The 14,573-nt window shown below is 38.2% G+C and overlaps 1 protein-coding gene across 1 annotated transcript in view; it reads left to right on the top strand.

Annotated features, from left to right (window-relative positions):
* The window catches only part of TAFA2 (TAFA chemokine like family member 2), a 1,054,087-nt gene extending 1,048,561 nt beyond the window's left edge, over positions 1-5,526 (top strand). Inside the window, exon 8 of the mRNA XM_069229068.1 lies at positions 2,806-5,526. The gene's annotated coding sequence lies outside the window, so the exon portion shown is untranslated. The remainder of the gene's footprint in view (positions 1-2,805) is intronic.
* The last annotated feature ends 9,047 nt before the right edge of the window (positions 5,527-14,573 follow it).

Raw genomic sequence — 14,573 nt, 5'->3', positions numbered from 1 at the left:
CACATGCCATTACAGTCCGAAATTATGGCTTTTACTGAAATGTAAGGGCTAAAATGTGGACAACAGCTAAAATAGTTAATTCTTTAGAGGTGGCTCCCAATATTGTGGTGGATTTGTCATGCTTACATTCTGGCAGACGTAGAAGTCCTCATAAATGCCCGCACCACCTAGCATACCATCTCTAATTTCACTTCACTCATAAAAACAAAATCTTACTAATGTGATAATAATCATTAAATAATGACGATTTGCTACTTCTGTGTGTGCTGCATTCTGCACCACACATAGAAGTAACAAAACACCATTATTGATTCTTTAATTACAGGAAGCGACACATATACAATAATTCCCTGCTATACAGGCACCCTTGCACTATGGTGTAACTATTTACACAAAATATTTATGTTTGCACTATTTTTGTAAATATGGCGTATCCCTGCTTTTCTGGCGTGACACAGTGTCGCTAATTTTGGCACTACTTCCTTGTAAATATGCCCCATTGTTCTTTGTTTTGGGACAATACATTCCTGTTTTCCTACTACACAAAACCAAATGGGTTAGTCACTAAAATCTACTCCCACTGTGGGTGGGGACTGCAAGTACTGTGAGCAAAATTCGCACCATTGAATATATTAAAATACGGTAAGTCAAGATAAGCTTACAGCTTTTCCTTTCTAAACTTTATATTGTTGTTTGAGTGTAGAAAGCAGGAGAGGTGCGATGACACTTTCCTTTGTGGAAAGAGAAAGCCAAACAGGCTGCAAACTCCGTTTGTTGGGAGAGGAAAAGGAGAACGAGAGGAATGTGGATGATGATGATCAAGACAAGAAACTGGCAGGCTGCGTGACACAGCGCCCTCCATATGCTGGTGCAGTGCGATGAAAGGGTGCCCTGCCTAACTGCAGAATGTAGAAGCTGGGGATCTTATTTATAGCCCCAGGATTCCTCCTTGACACTTTTGAGCTTTCTTTGGCAGCGAGCAAATCTTATGCCGTTTTGGTTCAAAATTAGGAGCAGTAGAAGCAGGAATATTTCAGAGTGAAGTGCTAGATTAGTGACTTTCATGGAAGGGGGCAGAGGAAGTCTGAGGAACGTTATGTGAGAGAGTTTGGCCCTACAAGGCTGTTGAGCCCTGCACATGGACCTGTGGTCAGAGTGAAGAGGAGTGACGACAAAGTCATGAAAGGTGAATGGGTTTTCGCCATGTGGGATAAAGAAATGCTTTGACAGTTTTAGTGGGAACAAGGCGTACCGAGGCTTGCTGGCCAGGTCATGTGAAACAGAGAGCACAGAACCAGCTAATATACCGGGGAGCAGGAAATGCAGGCATCCAGTGTGAAAACCGCAAACTGTCATTGCTTGTCACTGCTGCAGACATGGGCTCTGAACCCTGTAACAGAATTGTCCAAAATATGTGATTCTCTTGTTGTAGTAAGCTTTTTCTTCAATCTTGAAAGTAAAACAGTTTGTCGATTTGAATAAGAGAAATCAAAGACCCATTGAAACACATATTTAAAATAGTCTTTCATTTTATAAACTGTTTAATATATTCGGAACCTTATTACTTAAAAAATACTCATATTTAGCTACAGCTTCTGCTCGGTACTTGCCAGCTGTCTAGTATTAATTAAAATATTGAGCATTCTTTTTGGTGGGTTGCATGTCAGAATATAAAGTCTAAAAATCTGATTCTACAAAAAAATCATCGCCAAAATATCGACTACCAAAATATTGTGATGATAAGTATATATAATAAATTATAGAGTTACTATTCTTAAATCCATGTAACTTGAAGATTTGTATCTAGTCAAGATACATAGATATAGAGTTAAGAATAGTGAATTTCCACTTAGCTTTATATGCTTGCCTTCACAACATTTTTGGAGTCAATATTTGGCCCACAATATTTTTGTACCATAATACTTAAAACACTACATTGTGGTGCAATATAGTGTTGTACACCCTCCGGTTTAGTAAATATGTATTAGGACAAATCAAGAGGTGTTTTAGATGTCTGCTTCATCACAACCAAAAAGGTGACATATTGAAATAACTGAACAGTTAAATATAGAATTATAGATGGCTAACATTGAATTACATGGATGTTTTTTATCAAGGGATTCTTAGTGACATCAAATTGAGGAATGGAGCGAAGCTCAAGTTGGCTATGATGTCCCTCAGAAACCCGAGGTGAAAAACATCCCTGTATTTCATTGTTTACCGTTATATAGGCCCCCAAAATCATCTTCCTGTGCTTTCAACTGCTACGCAGGGCTAGAGTGAGCCACAATAACACAGCCTCAGTTATGTATCCTTGTCCAAAAGGCAAAAAAAGCGTACCTGCCAACGTTGACCAACACCCACGACCATTCCTGCCTTCCTTCCCTCTGCTGCAGCCATGCTCGCTGCTTTTGCTCAAAGCAGACAACACAGCTGTGCTGACAAGCTCTCAGGGAGGCCTTTATGACATCACAACAGCGGGTAACTAGTTTTGTTACCAACTTTTGCTACCTCATAGCAATGGGTTATGACAGTTAGAAACTGAAATAAATTATAACAGCTCTTTAAGATAGCCACGCATAAAAAAGAAGTATAAGCTAAAAAATTCACTGCAGTGTTGCTGAACACAAGGGTTTGTGGTGCCCTCTTGTATGGGGAAAAAGTTGAATATATGCGATCTGCTGTTCTTATCTCTTGTTTAATGTGCCTACTTTCTTTGTTAAGTTCCTGTACTATTTGGAATGGCAAAATGTAATTCTCGTTGTTACTTTATTAAGAGCTGACGTTGGGTTTGTTTCTCAACAGGTTACTCGATAATTCAAAGCCAGACTGAAGAGTCTTGTGATGAAATTATTTAACTACACCTTGTTGGAGTTCCATTAAAGGCAGCACTCCAAGGGCAATTTTAGTACTGCGGCGAAGTAACCTTCTGGACACTAACTTACAATGAATACTTGGCGTGACATCAAGCAACAGACAATGAGCACAAGAACTACCAACACAGTCTTTTGAACTTCTTTGCTGTCAATATTTCTATTGCTTGAACTACAGACAATTGTGAGACATCAGATATTGGCGGGATTTTTACAGCAGGAGTCTTTACAGATATCGGACAAAAGATGGATTTCAAGGACAAAATAAAAGAAGAGAGGGTCGTTTAATTTCACCTCTTTTTACATTCTGGAAAGCAGCCTCGTTTAAGAGCTGGTTAATTCCCAATGGCATCTTCTCGCCACAGGAACGCAGCAGCACTCGTTTAATCAAATTTCCTTTTCAGAAATTGTCCTCTGGCATGATGCGGATTCGGTCATTTTTATTTGCATTCTAATCTCAGAGCTTTGAAAGGCTACATATTTCAATAGCTTGAAGTTGCTTTTGTTGTAGGACTGGAAATGTATATGCATTGTTAATAATTATTGTTGACAAGTAATAGTTATCTGAGTACATCGCTCATGTCCAAAGGTAGAGCCAGCCTGACATGTTTCCCTGAGGCTAACCAAGGAGAGCAGGTCTTTGGCAGCTAGATAAGTGGTGGCCAAAACAGGTTTAGCACTTTCATTACAAAGTACTTCATTCCGTCGAAATCCAAATTTGTTTTAGCGGGAGATTAATGGGTGTTATAAACTTGATTTTTTTTTAAATAATATTCAGCCTCTTTCACCGTGAGGTGATTCTTCGATAGAAGAAACGAGCCTTGTCGCTGGCAGTGTTACGAAATGTCATCAATTGGCTGCAAATGAAAGAACGCACAGGCTGCATGTGGGGGAGATGCTGTCAAGTTCTTTTTTGTGGAACCGGAAGGCATGGGTTCGAATCCTCGACCCATTGTGGGCAAGTCACGCTAGCTCCTTGTTCCTCAATCGCCTTGTATCTGCCTGAATTGGCAGGGGCTAAAAATGATTGGGTTCCCGTATCAAATGCCATCTAACAATTTGAAATGTATAGTATGCTAATAGAAGTTTTGTTTTTCCAAAGCACAACACCTCTTAAAGTGGGAGGAAAGTGCTATGTTGATTATTACACTAACGAAAAGAAGAAAACCTTTGTCATAGGTGTCATACATGGTACTTTTGATGCACCACCCATGGTTTAGTAGAACAATGAAATCACCCAAACTTTCCACTCACTTTTTTTTTTTTTAGAAAATAGCTTATGCTATAATTGCAGTTGCATGGCAGATATTATGTTTTGCACAAAGCCTTAAATGTCTAGGAACTTTTTTTCCAAAGTTGTTCCAAAAGGATATATTTTGAGTAAACCGTCTGTCAAGCTGATTCATACAATTAGAGTAAATTGCCTTTCAAGCTGATACAAAGTGGAGCTGCATACATAAATCTGTTTTGCTGAAGTGGTACAAACTTGCCTGAAGCGGGCATGATAAAAGTGGAAGAGGCAGGTGGGCCATGACAAAGCAAGTGCTAAATATGGCGATCAATGGGATAACGCGATAAAGAGCAATTCGACCACCTTTGCTCCCACATCTGATTAAGAACTTGACTGCTAAAAAAACTCAGTTGTAAGCACAGTCTACGATGCCTGCCTGCTTTATTAGCGGTTCACAGCCAACAAGAGGAAATCTTTTCTTTAGGCGTATTTTTAACAATCACTGACATAGCAAATTAGATATAAATTGGTTTCTAGGATAGATGAGCACCCCGGAGGGCTTCGGTTTGTCGAAATATGCAAGGCTGATCCAAGACCATTTCATTATCTCTGCTGTATTATTGCACAGGAGAGCTAAAAACTTAATGACCGTCGGAAATACACTTAAGATGCATATTTTGTCATTATGCTGCAGAATAATCACAGAGACTAATGTTTGTAAGGGAGTGATTTTTCCTAGTTACATTTAAATTAGAATAAACTGTTTTGTGGGTCTAACTAGGCATTCGAATAATTTAACCTAGGCCATCATTGAGTGATTTTGTGCTGATGGAGGAAATGTAGTGTGTAAAATAATTATCCATTTGTATGAACAGAAACATGCAAAAAATAGTTTTGTTTGTGTAAAACAGGGTCTCAGATAGCCAAATTACTCATCTTGCAGCCGAATAATGTTTTCTTTTAGGTTTGTTTTTCTGTAGAACATGGCACTGGAAAAAACTGTATCATAGGTAATATATGCATACACATAGATGAAAAATAACAAGGAATTTGAAGTATAGGAACTAGACCATTCGCAGTAGATTCATGTCGTGGCTATTCATAACGAAGTAAATAAACTTTTTGTATCAAATGGAATCACCTCTGTAGATATAACAGTAATTATTTTCTCCCATCTAGGATGTGTCTTTTTTTGTGTTCAAAAGTGAACTGCACCAATAATGCTACTCCAATGTAAAAGTTCTACAGAGAGGATTTAACTTGAAAGGCTGTTAGCAGAATTCAGAATTGAACCCCCCTGGTTACCACTAACAGCTCTGCAAATATCTGGCCAAGCAGGTTGGAAACTTTCTATAACTAGCATAAAATATACTTTATGCTGCTTAACTGTACTGCATAGTTCAGAGTAAATATATTGTCTCTAAAACAAGTATTGATAAAGCTTATTGTTAACTTTTGTAATGTGATAAAGGTTTCAAAAGTTTCAATATTAAAAATAGTACCTGGGCAGTACAGTACACGTTGCCATCACCCAAAGAACAGGTAAAGTGTGGCTGCCACAGTGAAAACTTTGCAGTCACATATGTACTCTGAACACTCACGCACATACTCTCCAGATACAGTGGCTGTGTGGTGTGCAAGCTTTGCTCACACATAGAACATGTGCACTGTGTTCTCTCTCTCTCTCTCTCTCTCTCGCTCGCTCACACACACACACACAACCACACCCCCCACACGCAAATGTATTGCATTTGCAAAGTGAAGAACATGTACCTGTTCAGACCGTAACATATTGACTCATTTTGGTCCTTTTTTTTGGTTATGCTAAACTGGGCTGAGAAGCATATCTTTGGAAATAACACCGGACACAGCTTTATTTTATTCCTGGACACAAGTAAGAACGAGAAACTGACACATAGTATAGATCACAGATTCACAACTCAGCGTTTTCTCACTCACACAATCCTCCTACTTGACGCTTTCGTGTGAATTGTGAATGACTCGTGTACCAGGTAAGCAATTTTGGAATAAAAGTAGCCCATAGTCTGCAAATAGATACCACTTTTATTTTTCATCCTAACACCAATCACTTGTTTTGCTAATGGACTCTTTTCTGGCCAGGACTTTTATCAGACACTAATAATTGCTAAAAGATAATAGATTACCTATTAGTTTGAATTATTGCTACTTCTTTCTTGCACACAAGTGGCTGAAGCTGCAGTCTATAAGGAGAGCCATATTTCACAATGAAGTCAGAGAAGTAAACAAGTCAATCAAAGGAAGAGAACTTCAGTCTGCTACAAAGGATGAGTGTTTCATGCTCAGGCCAGCAAGAACATGATGCACTGCTTAGTTTGCTAGGCTACTTTGGTAGGAGGTAATAAATACTGAAAAGTTGCATAGTATCATTGTAAGTTCTCTTTAATGCTCACAAACCCCTTTAATTCCGAAGTTTGCACAAATTTTACAGTCCAAGCACAAAACTTTTTTGTCCGTAGGCATCACCTGTGATCTTATACATTTTAACTGAAGCTAACTATGCCAAAATCCTGCTAACAGAACCTTGATTTATAGAACTGTAAATTCAACGCACTGCAGTAACAAACCCACCGAGTTAGAAAATTTTGCATTGTTGTATTCATGGGAAAGCGATTGGAAACGTGCTTCTAATAAATGTGGAAAGGGTGCGAGACAATTGAGAACGAAACAATTCACAAATATTTCCATCCAAAATCAACACAAATTTAGTTTCAACAAATTCCACAGTAAATGTACTTCTAGGACAGGAAAATGATGTGCAGAAATAATTTATTCAGAGTGTGTACGGGAAGAATATTTTTGTGAATGAGAACATCTTTTGCATGTGAGGCACTAAAGAGACAAAATTATATGCTCAATTACACATTTCAAATAACCTTGAACCATAGATTGTCTGCCCTTGGTCAAGCCACATAAGTACATTCAAGGAATTTGTATTTATCCCGTAAAATGAGCGAATATGAGAAATCATAGTATTGAGACTATAACATACCACCTTACTTTTTTGTGAACTAAGCCTATTATAAATAATTGACTTTTTTGTTTATAAAACTAAACGCAAATGTAGCACAGCAAAGAAGAACTATCTAATGGCCACTGTACAGGTTTACCTCTCAGACTGAAAAAGCAATCTACCTTATAGTGTGAACTAGATAATGCAAAACAAAGGCTTATCAAATGTGGACAAACTCCTCATGCTTAAATCAACATTCTGAAAAGCCACAAAAACATCCTTTCGCACTATTTTGTAAGAAAGGACACAACCAACATTACTGCGGAATCATGAACTTACAGTATTACAACGAATTAACATCCACAGAGGCAGAGTGTACAAATCATCATGTGGTTACATTTTAACAAAACAGATAAAATGTAAAATTAAAGGTTCCTTCTGCACTATTTTGAAAGAAAATTAGCTACGCTATAAGTAATAGTGAAATGGACAGCAGTAAAAGAGGCAGCCATTTTAACATCAAACGTGGGAGTACTAATCAAGGGGAAGGAAATATTATGTCTATCTAGGGAGTGAAAGCCACATTCATAACGAAATGGTAAAAACAAACTTATAAAACACCGAGTACAAGCCGATATGAGTTTGATCCCGATCATTTTCAAAGCTGTTGACTTATTTCATCAGCAAGTTGGATTTGAGGAAGTTCACCACCTAAGAAGAACCAATTTAAAAGGGAGGGGTTCCCCTTGGTTATCTGGTAGGATTAGAGGGCTAGATCCTGGCCGATATTGTGTCCACCTTATTACAAGTGTAATACATCCCATGGCACTTGTAATAATGCCAACAGGAGATCCGTAATGTTTGTGAGGGAGTAGCTATCCTTCAGACTCTAAATCAGGCTCATTGTGGCAAATGGTATTGTTTTCCTTAACAAATAGCGGTGGTACTTATATCGTTTTGTTACATCGGTAAGTAATTCAGACTTTCCAATTTTTAATAATACCAAATGGACATCACATTTGCCATATGAAATGTTTTAGGGTGATATGCTTTGCAATACTATGAGCTGTCAAGGATGTAACATTAAATTGTGATGATAATAGTCGGTATAAATATTCAAAATTCATATTTAAGTATGTTAATACACTCTTAAATTTTCATTAACAAATTAAACATTTTGAGCTCGTAAGGTCACTTTTAACATTTGACCAGCATTATTGCAAACAATATGAATACTGACTCAAACTCATAATGACTAACTAATTTGTGTATTGTTCAGTTATTTAAAACCTTAACAGAGGTACAGCCAGTGCAATACAGATCTAATAATTAAAACATAAAGTTTGCGGGAACATGGCCACCAACTACAAATATCATATAAGTTAAAAACCTCAAGCTCCTGTGAACGAGAATGCAAATTAAAATACTAGAGAAAGTGCTCGATGCAAGGAGCAGTGAAACACAACACGTTAGTTTCGTTGATGCGTGGGGGTAGCAGCAAAGCATGATGCCAAAACTTGGAGAAAGCGAGTAAGATTACCTCAAACCAGGTTAGGTGCACATCGTAATATGTTAGTGCACTTTGGAAATATTCTTCTCTGAGCAGTGAATAAAGTGCTTGATGTAAAGTGCAGTGTTCAGGATAGCAGCAGAATTATGACAGAATTGCAGCAGCCAAACTGTTTTTAGTGTGGAGGTGAAAGTGAAAAAAAGCAGAACGGAGAACAAGGTAAGTAGACCAAGACCACCAGGTTACGCAAGCTTGATTAAAAATTGTCTAGTACCAAAGTACAAACCCCCCCCCCCCACAACAATATTGAAGTGCAGCTAATTGAAAAAAAGGTAATGGGAGAACAAACTTGCAGGGAACAGAACTGAGCTGTAGGTCAGTTTTAAAATCCAGCTTCCAATGAGGCATTGTTGTTAGCAGTTCCTAGTTTTGCTGCAGCGACTAGGAAGAACTTGACAATTTTAACATTTAACATGGTGTTCTCTGAGTTCAGTTCTGCAATTACAGCCTGCCTGCAGGTTCAGACCTCCAGATGGGTAAAGTTTCTGCGAAGTAGATTTATCCTTAACTGTAGCAGGGAAGGACAGATGCACAGAAAGTGGATGATGGTTTCCTTGCTATGATTACAAAGTCAAAACAATTCTCCTTTTATTGTACAATTCCGCCGTGATGGAGTACGGCCCCAGAGCTTTCACTCGCCTAGTCTGAGCGCTACAAACCTGGACTTTAGCCAAACAGAAAGATTCAGGTAATGTATTGCTGCTGTTTCTCTGGTTTGTAGGAAATGATTACTGCTCATGGGTGAGAGCACCTGCTCAGAGTTGACAGCTTTTTTGCAGTAGTTATAGAGAGTTTTTCAAAAGTTGACTGTGAGACATTTTTTTCTCCCCATGATTCTTTAAGCGAAAATTGGCTTAGCTTGTCATGAAGGTAGCTATTATAGGTTGAAGCAGATCGTGAGTTGCCTAGGTCTCTGCCACCTAAAACATTCATGCTGTGTTGTGGGGCAAGTCTGTATCTGTGGCAGAAAAAATAAAATACTGCTTCTGGCCCAGGTATGCTTTGTGAGATTGAATTCGAACCTTATTTGTGCAGGCGATGCTCTCTTTAGAGGTATGGATTGCTGTTTTATAGATGCTTGTAATGATCTTGTCTATCAATGTAGCCCCCTTGCCCATGGTAATTTCTCTCTCATAAGTTAGCGTGGGTGTTACCTTGCCTTTCATTACCTGAAGTAGAGGATCTAGGCTCAGACCACATAGTTTCCGAGATATAGATGTGAAGCCAAACATGATTCTATTGCCTTTGGTTTTGAACCATTGCTTGTATGCGTTCAAAGTGCCTTTGCGTCAAGATGCATGCCCACGTATTTATACTCTGGGCTTTGCAAATGCCACTCTCCAATTACATGCCACTTTCCACATTCTATGATTTTCTTCAGAGGTGCAGAGTTGATAGTTGCTGTAGGCTGATTTTGGTCTGGCTTAACAGCACAAAATCATCGGCATAGAGCATATGTGACATACCTTGACCTTCCAGTTTAGGGGGATGGCAAGATGACAATTGACTTTATCTAGGGCCTCCGCCAGATAAGCAATGTACAGATAGAATAGCAGAGGAGCTGATACACATCCTTCCTTCAATCCAGTGCTTGTGGGGATCTTCCGTGAGATACGTGCACCGTTTCCCAGCTTTACCCGCCCATATGTTTGAGTACAGCTGCTCGATTGCTCTCAGTAGGTTTGATGGGAGGCCCCAGTCCCAGATTTTGTGTCACAAAGAGTCTCTGGGAATGTGGTTAAAAGTGGCTGTAAAATCTATGAAACATGAGTAAAGTACATATCTATTCCTGACTGACTCCAGGCCAGCACCATTAGATTCGTGAAGGTATTGCAGTTGTCTCTAAAACCACACTGGTTTCTAGGGACAATATGCCCTTCATTTGAACTTGCTTTTAGGTAATCGAGCAGAAGGCTTGTAAAGAGTTTGGCATTGTTTTCTATGAGCACTTTAAGGCGGTAATGGTTGGGCTCCGATTTTGATCCACCCTTGAAGATCTGTTGGATGATCATCCCTCCCCAGCATTCTTGAATGCTGTTTGAAGCCAAGCAGCATCCAACCACCGGGGACAGTGTAGTGGACCAAAATGAGGGCTCTGGTGTAAGTAAAGCTGATGATAGACCTTTCAGACTAGGTTCCTCGCCTTTCCTCCATGATTCCAATTTTTCTCAATTTTGAGTCGGGAAAGTTCTTCTATGAGTATCACATCTTTATCAGGTTTGTATCAGATTTCGTTTATGTCTGAAGGGTCCCCTTGAGGTGTTTGAGATAGTGATGGTGTGTAGGGTATAATGGGTATCTTAGAGTTGATTGTTGAGAAGTGCAGGAGCAGATAGGAGATCTCGGCTGATTCGGATATATTTGCATTGGTGCCTCTCTTGCCTCAAATTGATATTTGATTGACCATCGATCAAAACAGTTTGGTGTTCCTCCTTCTGCTCACAAATAGGAAACAAGCCCTGAAGTTATCATTCTTTTTAGACTTTAACAGTCAGACTGATCTTCTGAATTTTTACCTTGATGTTTTCAATTTTAATTTTGCCGTAGGCGAAAACGTTTTTTTTATAAAGTTGCTCTTGTTGGCGATCAGGGCTTTCTGTCTTCTGGTTAATTTGAGTTTGCCATTGGGCTTTGAAGTTTTTGTGCGTTCACAGTGCACAGATTGAAATTTCTGCATTATTCGGTCCATAAGAAGATTCCATTGCACAATCAGTGACGCAATTACTCTGTGTTGAGTTCAAATCCAGGTTAATGCCTCAGTACTTATGCTTTCATTCCATTTCAGTCTCTTGAGTTTTTCAGTGTTCACCCAGTACTAGTTGCGGGTGCAGCCTCCAGTTCGATTTGTTGGGGGTCTATGGTCGCTTTCGCGACTGTCCCAGATAGTAAAGCTGAGGAAAACAACAGCTGAGCACATGGTGAAGTCAATATATGAAATGGACTTCTCTGTTTGCCATGTCCAGCCTTGGGGAGAGCCACCCTTAAATTGACTGTTTAGCAGCCAGAGGCCAATAGTTTCACAGTTCAACAAGAAGGTTTCAGCCATTTTATTCCAGCAAGTTTTTACTGGCACCGTTTGTGACAGCATATCACAAAGTGAGTCCTGTTCATTAGCTTTCCTGCCCTTGATACCACTTAACAGGTTTATATTGAAATCTCCTGTTAGGAGGGAATTGACCAGTGGGTATTTTATTTTTAGGCATGTTAAGATGTTTGCTAGCCTTTTAGCTTGGCCCTCTTCTCTGTCTTGCTGGGATTTATGTTAGCATTTATGATCAAGAGGGTATGCTTCTCAGCACAATATCATGAGCTGAGCTTCAGTGCTTGACCTCACGGTTCCGTCACAGAGATCTCCTCTATTGTGACCTGTAAAGATGATGAAATATATCTGATATGTAAATATATTAGAATGTTATACTGCCCATTGGGCGTCCAGAGCCGCTGCCTTTGATTGCTGGTTTTTGGTGTTCAGTATAGCCTATCAAGGGTGCTGTTGTTTGCGCCTAGGTTTCCTGAAGGATTAAAATATCAAAGTTACTCCAATATTCCAAGATATCATGACCATCAAGTTTTTGCTGATTCCATGAAGAGATTTTTAGTGTGAATCGTGAACGTGATGCTTACCAATGCTCTCTTCAGTTGGCCAGGGAAGCTTTTTAAGCAGTAGGGTGGCAGGCAGTCATTTCCAGTCCAGTGTTTGCTGACCAGGCAGGTGCTATGTCTTTGAAACATTGTGCCCATTGGCATTTTTCACAACTGAGTGCATGGGTGATTTGAACTGGCGAACAAGAGCGTCTGAGTATCCTTTGCCATGATGTCTTTAAGTCCCTGCCCTTAATTAGTGTTGCTTTTGCCAAAATGGCTTCCAATAAATGAGAGGCAAAAGTTACAAAGACGGTTCTGACACTTGGTCTTCATGGGGCTGAAGGAATTCAGCTAACAGGATATCTGAAGAATTAATGTGCTTCAAGTCTGGAATTGATTGTTATAGCACATAATGAGTGCTACACACATACCAGTTGACAAGAAACTACAATTTATATCTGCCCATAGAGTTAATTTCAAAATGAGAAATATGAAGAAAGTTTTCATTTTGCCTGTAATATACATATTTATTAAAATAATAAACAATCTGTTATTTATTATTCTAGATTTGATTGATAAATTCTACAAAGTCATTGTAATGATCACAATAAATCTAATCTTAGCAAATTATCTGAATCACACAATATGCCTAAGTAAGTCTAAATCATCTTTTCTAAAATATCTTTTTTTTCTGGGGATTCAATTTATGGTAAGACCTAAAACACAATTGCTGATTAGTCTGGACAAAAAATATTATGCATTTTTATAACATAACATAAATTGCCATATTTAATTTATCTACTCAAGCATACTCACAATAATATTGCTTAGCATACATGATTGTGCAAGTGTTAATGCCACAGTTATTTAAAAGGGTTAAGTAATGTCATCAATTAACACATATCGAATGTAAGCAATTATGTTTTGAAAAAACATATGGCTAAACATAAGATGTGACATTTTCTGTTTACTTTTAATGTATAGTTTGAGAAATATTAGTGATAGTCAATCTTGATGACGTGCCTCTCAGACTACATCTGGGGCACATCACTTGGTCAAGTTTTGACATGAACTTCATTAGTTAGAAGTGTTTAATGTAAGCAAGCATGTTTTCTTAACGCTGCTGCTGAGAGATGGTCAGCTCACACGAATTTTTATATTTATGAGGTCATCAAAAGCAGATGACATAGAGGGCCAGTACTGTGCTCCACATAGTTATAACTGATATTTGAATTTGCTTTTACAATTTTGAGAAAGGAGAATTTAGAGAAGACATCTTAGAATAACAGTGCATATTGCGTAATACAGATAATTAAGGAAGCTGTAATGTAAGGTGTGATCATTCCAAATTAACTTGTAGAATGTATCAATGGAATATTTTCATGAAAAATAATGAATGATTTTAATATTAGGGGAATTTTAGAATGTGCTCATTAAAGACAAAATAAAAACATAATTTTAAATGTCTACTTCTTTTTGAGGTTAGCTCCACAGGCAGAAATACTGAGTGCTTTTTAGAGACATGGTTCATGTAGTTTGTTCTCATAATTCACCAATAACAGGACTAAACCTTGGAGACTAGAAGTCCAAAGTACATTTTTTTAGTGTCAATTTATGAATTTGAATTTGTATTTTCAAAAGCGCGAACTAGAATATTATTTGGAGTATTTCAAATGAAAAGTAAGCACTTTACTACTAACAACACTCTCAGAAGTCTATTGAGAATTATTAAGAATTAGAAAGGCTTAATAATTGACATGCTATTTAAAAATACAAGTGCTTCAATCCTCTTCTTTTACTTATCAATATTGCACTGACAGGGTTTGTGATGTTCAGAGGAAGTGGACGTGTTAGGCACTGCGCGATTTATTCTCCACTGAAATCAGTAATTGTTTCATTGTCATTTGTTGTCTTGAATGATCTTAATTGAATTCAAAATACTAGCTCTTCAGCATATTCAGTTTTGTGAGCAATCCCTTGAAACTGCAAATGTGCCTGTAAGAAAACGGGTTATTAGCTCGGTGGGATGTCAATCCTACCCAAGGAATAATTTTCAAAATCCTGTCAGGTCAAACACACAGTTTCAATACTTTAAAAAAGGGATCAACGCCCGGTAGTTATGGCACAGAGCAGATAGGCTTAACTTAGGGAAACTTGCGAAGCAGCTAGCAATGCAAAAACAGTCATACAATACAATACAAATGAATCAAAATTTAATAAGAAAAAATGCACCAAAATCACTAAAATTCAATAAGGGGGAACAAGAGATATGTTTCTTTTTAACCTTTAAAGCAACAATTGCTAAGCCAAAAGTATTATGTT

The sequence above is a fragment of the Pleurodeles waltl genome, chromosome 4_1 (genome assembly GCF_031143425.1).
Source record: "Pleurodeles waltl isolate 20211129_DDA chromosome 4_1, aPleWal1.hap1.20221129, whole genome shotgun sequence".
Lineage (NCBI taxonomy): Eukaryota > Metazoa > Chordata > Amphibia > Caudata > Salamandridae > Pleurodeles > Pleurodeles waltl.
Note: the sequence above shows the minus strand (reverse complement) of the source record. Positions and strands in the feature narration are given on the sequence as shown.